General features: G+C 44.5%; 1 long non-coding RNA gene across 1 annotated transcript in view; it reads right to left on the bottom strand.

The window, feature by feature from the left end:
- LOC144179629 (uncharacterized) overlaps positions 1-9063 on the bottom strand; it is a 35237-nt gene extending 26174 nt beyond the window's left edge. The window contains exon 1 of the long non-coding RNA XR_013324314.1: positions 8723-9063. This is a non-coding gene — a long non-coding RNA (uncharacterized LOC144179629). The remainder of the gene's footprint in view (positions 1-8722) is intronic.
- Positions 9064-10034: the final 971 nt, after the last annotated feature.

Below are 10034 nucleotides of genomic sequence, written 5' to 3' on the forward strand. Positions count from 1 at the left end.
AAGGGAACTTTAACTGTGATTCCACCAACGTCGCATACCTGCTGGAATGCACCCTCTGCGGCAAACAATACATTGGCCAGACTGAAACACCCTTTCGTTTGAGGTTTGACAATCACCGCTCCCATGCAAAAACCTGCCCTTCTTTGCCTCTATCAAAGCATGTTAACACTCCTGGTCATTCTTTTGAACAACTGAAGGCCACAATTCTTGAATCTAGTTTTAAAACGCATCACGATCGCGAGGTTCGTGAGTCTTACCTTATCTATAAGTTTAAATCAGCGTCGTTTGGCATAAATGAAAGTTATGGGAAATTAACCTGTCTTTCCTCCGATTAAAATTTCGGCTGCATTTCTCAGGCTAGTGTTATGCCTGTTCATTTCGTTCCCTCAATAATATTCTCCCATTAGTTGGCGAGCTCTCGTAGTTGGGTATAGTTTCGTGCTAGCACGACGTTTTTTAGCACAATGGCTTCACTGAAGCAAATTTGATGAACAAGTCTGGACATTGTGTTCTGGGTAGAAGGCTGGAGTACCATTTTTAGCTTTGATATTCTCACCTTGCAATTAATTTGTGAACGCGAGCGTGTGTGATTGTTTTCGTGTTCTCTTTCTTTTTTGTATTGTTGTTTTCTAATATTCGTTGCTGACCGCCTCGGCATTCCCTGAACTGGCACCATGCGCCGGGAGGATGAATACCACTTGCTGCCGCGTCATGCGCGTGCACCTGCCTGTTTTTTTTTTTTTGTCATGACTTGTTTGACCTTGTCTGTTTTCCCCTATCAATGTACACTCATTTCGAGTCGAAACTACCTATCCTACTGCTTTTGCGCGCGACCCCCGCCTCCCTTCAACAGAAGCCACGTGTCTCACGTTTCGATTACCTTACCAGGATTCTTAGAACGGGTGTGTATTGGCAGATGTTCATCCTTTGTGTGCATTTGCATATCTTCGTTTCCTTGTTCCGCGTGACTAATCTTTTTGCCCATGTCAAACACCTGCATGGGCATATCTTGTTTTGACCCCTCTTTCACCCCCATTGCCACAAGGGAGAGGAAAATTACCTGGTTATGTTTTATTTATTTATTTTTTTCGCTCTTTGTATACCAATGTACACTCTTTCCTGTCGAAACTGCCTGTCCTACTGCTTTTGGGCGCGATCCCCACCAACAGAAGCCACGTGTCTCTTGCTTCAATGACCTTACTTGGATTCCTAAAACGGGTGTGAATGGGCAGATGTTCGCCCTTTGTGTGCATATCTTCTTTGGAACGTCTTCGTTCCGCGTGACTAATCTTTTTGCCCATGTCAAACACGGGCATGGGCCTATCTTGTTTTGACCCCTCTTTCACCCCCGTTGCCACGGGGGAGGAAAATTACCTTGTTATTTATTATTATTTTTTTATTTTTTAATTATGTATTATTTTTTTCTCTGTGTTTGGTTCTTCTCTCTCTCTTTTTTTCCAAGTTCGTACCGCGTGACTGTGTGTTCTTATTATCCTTGTTGTAATTAATTTTCCCGCTCTCCCTTCATTCTTTTGCTACCCACCAACCATGAATCCATTTGTACAAACTCTCCCTCCTCTTACCTTGCCCTCGCGCTTGCTACATTTTCTGTATATATAGCTCTGAAACGAACTTATTTTGTACTCTGAAGAAAGGGAGTCCTCTCCCTGAAACGTCAGTAAACTTATTTTTATTTTCTAAGTCTTTCTCGTTTGTCTCTGTCTCTACTAACCTTATTTTTTTCGCGCTCTGTGTGAGTTTTTATCTTTTCAGTCTATATATATATATATATATATATATATATATATATATATATATATATATATATATATATATATATATATATATATTTATATATATATATATATATATATATATATATATCAAGGTTGCAGTCGTCATTGCCAGTGCTATTCGGCTTTTTCCGAAATATATAATAGGGCCGAATGACGTGTGCTTGTCACGTTTCTTTGATTCATTGATAAATAAGCGAAAATATAAGTCGAGAAGTTCGGATATGCCAATTTCGGATATGCCAGCTCGGAGAAGTTCGGAGAAGTTCGGATATGCCAGCAGTTCGGATATGCCAATTGCTAACCCCGACCTCTGACCACGTTCTACGTGGCGGCCGCTGGGAAAGAAGACGTTCTACGTCTCCCGCGGTAGTCGAGGGGCGGCGCTAGTTGACCGGCCTCAGAGCTCTTGTAAATATAAACCCCCGCTTTAAAGTCGAGAGAGAAGCCGCTGTGGGGATAGCGTAATTGGTTAACGCACCGCACCGGTTATGCGGAGATGTGGGTTCGAGTCCCGCTCCCGGAAAACGGCGGATTTTTTCTCGACTTATATTTTCGCTTATTTATCAATGAATCAAAGAAACGTGACAAGCACACGTCATTCGGCCCTATTATATATTTCGGAAAAAGCCGAATAGCACTGGCAATGACGACTGCAACCTTGATATGTATCTTTACCGAGTCCCTCGTCCCGTATCTCTCTGTTCTGCTATATATATATATATATATACATACATATACATATTAAGGATTATGTTTGCAGATTGTCTTTGAGGGCTAGGAAGGATTAGATTCCGTTACACGGGCTATTTTTGACTCGCATTCGGAACGACGTCAGTCGCGAGCCGCCACAGAGGAGGGAGGACAAGCTATGCCTACCAGAGTTGACCGACTAAAACGGATAAACACAATGGCGGCGCTCATGCACCGTCGCAGTGTAAACAAATGTCAAGTAATGCGAAGTGACCAATGATCATGGCGACGGCGCTGGCCAATAAGAGAAAAGAGTGCCGATACTGTGCACCCTTATCTAGTGACGCTAGAGTTGCCTAGCGCAACCGACAAGCCCCCCGAAACGACAAGAAATATTTCATACCCTCCTTCATCACCATTTGTAGTGGCTTACCACAGCTTTTCTGGACATCCACTTTCGCAGGATGGCATGGCGACCAATTTTTTGTCCTTATTTGGATACGTTAAAAACGGGAACTTCTTTGTCCTCCTCTTCATCATCATCATCAGCCCACTTAGGTCCACTGCAGGACGAAGGTATCTCCCAGTGACCTCCAACCGCCCATGTCGTGTGCTGCTCGCGTCCATATTTACCCCCGAATTCCACTATTTCATCCCTCCATCGGGTTAATGGTCTTCCTCTTCTTGCAGACCCATCTCTTGGTATCCACAATGTTGCCCTAAATGTCCACCGGCTGTCGGTTCTTCTCACTACATGGCCAGCGCAGGTCCATTTCTTTTCGATACCTTCTAACGTATTTCTCCGATCCAGGTAGCTCGTTTCCTGTCCCTGAGTGCTATTCCTAACATTACTCGTTCCATGTCCCATTGAGCCGACCTAAGTTTGCTTTTTTGTTGTTTAGGAAGGGTCCAAGTTTCAACTCCGTATGTCATCAACGGCAGTATGCACTGGATGTAGATATTTCTTTTCAGTGATAAAGGCAGCTTACTTTTTATTATTTGGGAGTGCTTGATGAGTGATCCCAACCCATACCTATTCTGCGCCGGATTTCTCTCTCATGATTGGGGTCAGCAGTAACTATGTGTAAGAGCTAGTTATCTTTTTTTACTTCTAGCTTTTCATTTCCTAAGCTGAAGAGGACGGTTTTGGTATACTTATTGGTCATTACTTTACATTTTCTCTTGTTAATGTTTATCCCGAAAGGCCGCGCTTTCTTTTCCAAGCATTCTTTTAATGTGATCTACAGTCTCACTCAGCGAGACTACGTCATCCGCAAACTTCAAATGGCTCAAGTGTTCCCCCTTTATCCTTAATCCTATGTTTTCCCAGCCAAGCTTTTTAAAAAGCACCTCGAGACATGCTGTGAATAGTGTTGGCGAGATGCTACTCCCTGTCTTTCTAGCTTTCGGATCGGAAATGTATCACTTTGCTTGTGGAGGGTTCTCCTTTCCGTGTATCCTTTATATATGTCTTCTACAAGTCCTATGTAATATCTCCTCTATTCCTTCGTCTTTTAATACGTGAAGCACGGCTGCGGTTAGCACTGAAACGCTTTATCGTAGTCTATAAATTCCATGTAAATGGGTTTAGTGTACACTTTGGAATTTTCTATCACATATGTGATCCACGGTTGAGTACCCTTTCTTAAACCCAACCTGCTGTCTGGGTAGCTGGAAATCTAGGTTGTCACCTATGCCGCCAACTATAGGTTTGGTAAACAGCTTGTATACAACTGAGAATAGGCTGATGGGTCTATAATTTTTAGGCCCTTAGGATCTCCCTTCTGATGAATCAGAATAATGTTGGCGTTTGTCCAGGCTGTGAGCACTTTTTGAGTATTCAAGCATTTCAAATATAGTGCTGCAAGCTTCTTCCGGCCAAATATCTTCTCCCTCCTTCAAAAGATCCATGGCTATTTCGCAATCACTTGCAGCGTTTCCTATTTTGCGGACCTTTGCCAGGCTTTCCAACATAAATATAGTTATTTGAGGGACATCGCAAGTCGGGGTTCTACTCTCAGTAGCTGCTGTAACGTTGCTGGAAAATACCCTTGTGTAGAATCGTTCTGGTGGACGAGATAATAAAGCTGGCAGAGCAATTCTCCTCTCGACGGGTCCTCAAATACTGGCGATTATCCCAGCCACCACAGCGTTCCCTGCCTTCACAGTGGTGACACGTTTGGTTGTGAAAGGTCGGACAAAGGAAGGGACGCATACATGAAAATATTTATCTTGGTGTTTTCCTTATTCGATGACCGAAAGCAGCTAAAAAAAGAATGAATGTTTTGTGTGGGAACTCGGCGCACAATAATTTAAAACCACGTGGGGAGTTCCTGTCTTTTTCCCTAGAAACCTGGCCCCTTCCCAAAACATATTGATGTATTTGATGCCTCGAAGCTACTCATGCCTGTGTTATGAGGTATACTTATAGTGCAGGCCGACGAAGCAATTAAACCGCCAGGAGATCTTTAAGGTGCGTCGAATTCTCGTCACATGAAGTTTTTTTGTTCGTCTGCTTAAAAAAACTGCAGCTGGGTGCAGTTTTTTTTTTTGAAAAAAACCCACGACCTGCAGAATACGCGTCTGTGGCGAAGACGTGTAATCTGGAGGTAGGTCGTCGGTTTGGATACCAACTAACGGGCATATTTTCTCCACTATCTTTCATTCTTTCAAAAAATATCTGAGCTACCACATTTTCCGCTTGCTTTCTTTGGCTTTCTTGACTGCCTGCCCTTATATCTGCATTCATTCTACAGTCACCTCCTTTCCCATTGTATTTCGCTATATGCATAGCGAGGGTCTCTGTTCGGGTACTTTGGGTGACTTAGGTAGCTTAAAAGGGTTTAACGCCCGTCGACCACTCCCAACATGTCCTTGACGCTCGAATCACGGCCCGGGGGTTAAAAAGTAGGTTTCCTTCACCCCGAGCAGTCGAAGGGGCGCTGTCCACTACCCCCAAGAACAGGAAATAATTACCTTGAGATAAGTACCCAGGAAAGTGTAGGGTAGAACAGCCCCGACGCTAGCGTAGTGGTCATCGCACGAGACGCGTATTCTGGATGTCGTGGGTTCGGGTACACCCGGCAGGCATTTGTGCGTTTCCTAGTCAGTAGTCAGCTATCACCTGAGCTTGCTTATGGGGGTTATATCGGAGTATAAACGTACTTAAGCATATAGAACCACCTGAACTGAAATAAATAGCAGCGAAAACAGACCTGGAATGGCTGAAAACCGCGGTGTAGAAAAATATTCAACAGAAATAACCGAAACCGACCTGAAAGGGGAAAACCCGCAAGAACGTACAAGGAGCAGTAGCTGAAACTCACCAAAAGGCGACAAAAATACCTGAAATCCTATTTATAACGCATAAAGATGTCATAAATAGATTATATGCATGATCACAAATAAATGCCAACCCTTACAAATAAAAAAAAAGCGGTAACGGGATTTGAACCCGGGCTAGGATGTTTACTTCGCAAGAGCCGAACCACTACCCTACGAGACCAAGCGGTTCTGAGCGATTAAATTGAGGGCCAGATGCACGTAGACATAGCTTCAAACATGCGCGTAGATGGCGCCATGCGTCGCTTGGCTGTGCTGACTAAGAAAAGCATATACGCCACCTGGCGGGCATTTTTTCTCCACTTTCTGTCACTCAAAAAATAAATATGACCTACCACACTGCCCCTCTTGCTTTCTTTGGCTGTCTTGGTTGCCTATTCTTATATATAGTCTGAAAAGATAAAACTCACACAGAGCGCGAAAAACATAAGGTTAGTAGAGACAGAGACAAACTAGAAATTCGTAGAAAAAAAATAAGTTTACTCTGAAGAAAGGGAGTCCTCTCCCTGAAACGTCAGTAAACTTATTTTTTTTCTACGTATTTCTCATTTGTCTCTGTCTCTACAAACCTTAAATATATATATATAGCGAATCAGAAAATGGGAAATGAGGGGCTCCATGAAATAAGACAGAAAATAAGGGTAGGCAGTCAAGAAAACCTCGGAAAGCAAAGGGGAGGTTTTGGTGGGCCATAGAAAGAGATGAAGAATTTTTTTAGTCGAACACAAAGTGGTGAAAAAATGTCCACCGGGTGGGATCCGAACCCACGACCTCCAGAATACTGGTCTGGGGCGATATATATATATATATGTATATATATAGGGTTTGTAAATGAGGGGCTTCCTATATATATATATATATATATATATATATATATATATATATATATATATATATATATATATATATATATACACAGTAATAATCTCGTTAACTCGAACTCGCATATCTCGAAAAATTGGCTAAGTCGGAATTTTCCACGGCACCGAACATTTTCCTATACGTCCCATGTATATTTTTCCCTTTATCTCGAAGTATTTTTGGGTCGGATTGCGGGTAACTCGAAATCTTGACTGGGAGTGGAACGAAAATTCCGCCGCCGGACCATTTCACAAGATTCGCGCGATGCTGCCACGCCTGAAGTCCGTCGATTTTTTTTTCTTATTTAGCCGCGCCTGCCATACGTCGCTGCTTTCTGCTAACGAAGGTAACGGCGGAGACGACGGCGATGACGAAGCACCTCGAGAGGTGCCGACATCTTCTGAGACGAGAAATTTGCTGCGCTTGCTTCGAAATAAGGTCGAGTGCCGCGGCGGGGAAGATCGACTGATGCGATGCGTCAAGCAGCTGGAGGACGCCTTCCTAGGCCCGAGTACGACCGCAAAGCAGACGAGCATTAGGCAGTTTATCTCTGCTAAATAAAATGGCAGTGCGGCAAAACCCAGCCGGTTCAAGTCTCTTGTATGTTATTTTTTTCTCTTTTAAACCTGCACGAGAATAAAGATTAGAAACTGCCGCTGAAGAGCCGGTAAGTAGTAGTGATTTTTCTGAAGAGCGCTCATTTTTCCCGGCGATTAGCGCAACTTTGCTTATCTCGAAAATCCGTTTATCTCGAAATTTTCCCTGGGTTTTTACGACTTGGAGTTAACGAGGTATTACTCTATATATATATATATAAGGAAGACCATCACCAGTGGCATAGTGATTTAAACAGTCGAGAAGCGTAGACAACGCCGGTCATTCGCCATGAATGGGTATGCGACAAACAAGCCACTAGCCACCCCGACATACACAGAGAAGAGGGAGCACCTGCTGGCAGTTGCATCGCCATCGCTGGGACAAAGAAGAAGTCACGTCGCGTTGGCTCTCTCCCTCGACTGACTGAACAGTGCGACTTGGTGCTAACGTTTCCATTAAAGGAATAAAGCCTGAAAACTATTGAAGTGCCTAGTTAACGCGTACTCGGATATCTCGTAATATCGAATAAGTCGAAAAAGTTTTTCCTCGTGCATTTACCTCCTTTAGGTGCTATTTATTTCCCACTCTTTATCACGAAAGGTTCTTCCGGCGAGCCACGGATATCTGGAAATGTTAACAGAGAGGACACAAAGCAAAGTCGGTTACACGCAGCTGATAAGGTCTCAACCTACACGCCGAAGGCTGTCGTGAACGGCAAATTTACGTGGAGTACGCGCTGGGCGAGGCCGATGTTCCCGTTACCGGAATATTTTTCTGCAGCTGCATAGTTCATATAGATGCGGACGACCCAGCTGATCATTCGGACGACGAAAAGCCTTGAGAATGCCTACAACGGCAGAAACAAGAAACATGCTGCGCCAGGTAGAATGTAGCGGTGGCGACCAACAATTGAGAAGCTCGGGAACGCTTTTCTTGGACTACACTCAGAAACGCCGAAGAGGCGAGCTTCACGCAGTTCTTTCCATCACACTAGTGATATTTATTTTGCCTTGCCAATCCTCCTGCATTTATTACAAAACCTCTATGCGACGTGGAGCGTTTGTTACAAGCACTATCTCTTAGTTCAGCGAGTAGGTTGCAAATCTTCGGCATTTTGTTTATCTCGAAACTCCGATTATTTCGAAATTTTAAGCGTATTTTACGACTTCGTGTAAAGAATGGATACCTGTATAAAATATGTACATATTTCATATGTATATGTATATCTTACACACCAAACAGCAATCTAACAACCATGCCTGTACAAGCAATGGGTGGTATAAAAAACCCATGGCCAAGGTATTCTACAAACCGTTATTCGAGCACCAAACAAAATTTCTACAAGTAAATTGAAGGAGAGAGAACCTGAAGTGATGGCTGCGATGTCGCCCGGCAACAAAACAGGATAATAATGGAAGCGACAAGGTAATACTCACTGTGAGACAATCGGCCAGCTGAAAAGCAAGAAGCAGCAGGCACCTACACACTGCGAGCGAGCGACCAATGAGTTTCGCGCTCCTAGTACCAGGAGCTTTGGACTAACGCCCGCCCGGCAATACTACTTAAAGATGCCACAGTGCCTTGAAAAGATTCATTTTGTATCATAGCGACTCCACTCACATAAAAACTACATTAAACGCCTCCCAGATTACTTATCTCTCCACGTTACAACTACTCAGCGCATTGCCAAGTCACGGAGTTCACGTAGGCTGAATACATTAGACAGTTTTAGCTGACAGTATTTGACGCTCCGCTATGCTCCCGACAGCCCGCTAAGCACAACCGCAGCGTCAGCGGCAGAAAGGCTTTTAGCTAAGCGATAACCGTATCGCCCTCGACGGGGAATGTTTCGCGTCACTGGTCGTGCCCTGTGCGTGTGCAAACCGAAACGCAATGCCAAAGTAAAGATACGAATTGAAATTTGGTCGCTAAATCAAAGTAAAATACCGGGTTAAGTGCTTCATTCCACCTTTCTAATAATACGATGTAGTCGCTTACACGGTGTAATGGTTCTAAATAAATTTAAAAAGCCGACAAACTTAGGAATATAGCCAAGACAAGGCTGTCTTTCTCGGCGCTGCATAGCAGCAGCCCCGCGCTTCGGTCGACATTTTTCGCTTCCGTTCTAAAGATCGTTGAGGAGTGTGGCACGTTTGCCTATTCGGAAGCGCTTTCGCGATTTCGTCACTCGTGTTTCAAATGAAGAAACGCAGTTCGAGGGAGCGCACTCGCATCGCGGGGGCAGCCATGTTGGAATTCCGCGCGGTAGCGAAAGCTGCCGCGACGGTTCGCTAAGACGTCCCTGTTAGCGGAGCGGAGCCCCGCTCCGGTATCGCCGCTAGCGCCCTAGCGCGCTACGCATGCGCAATGGCGCTCCCGCTAGCTATCAGAGCGGAGCGGACCGTCAGAAACGGTCAGCTAAAACTCTCTATTATGCTCAGACTCCCCTTTTACCGAGAACCGTGCATTGTCAGATTTATCAGATTGCGGCCATACTTGTAGTGATTGCGGAAGGCGTTTCGGTCTTAACGGGAGGTGATCTTGGTCTGAGAACAAGGTCGATATATGCCACGACGAAGCTAGACCCACATGACGTCGGGCACGCAGGAGGAATCCCGGCACGCGGCCTTGGAATTAGGAATATTCTCGACGTGCCATACTAAAGCAATAGACGTGTTGCTCGTCAACTGCTGCCGTGGTGCATCGAACCTTTACCAGTTTCTGTAGTACTTGCTCGCATGATACGTG

This window comes from Haemaphysalis longicornis, unplaced genomic scaffold, assembly GCF_048455015.1.
Source record: "Haemaphysalis longicornis isolate Haplotype H1 unplaced genomic scaffold, Haemaphysalis longicornis Haplotype H1 scaffold_4, whole genome shotgun sequence".
Classification (NCBI taxonomy): domain Eukaryota; kingdom Metazoa; phylum Arthropoda; class Arachnida; order Ixodida; family Ixodidae; genus Haemaphysalis; species Haemaphysalis longicornis.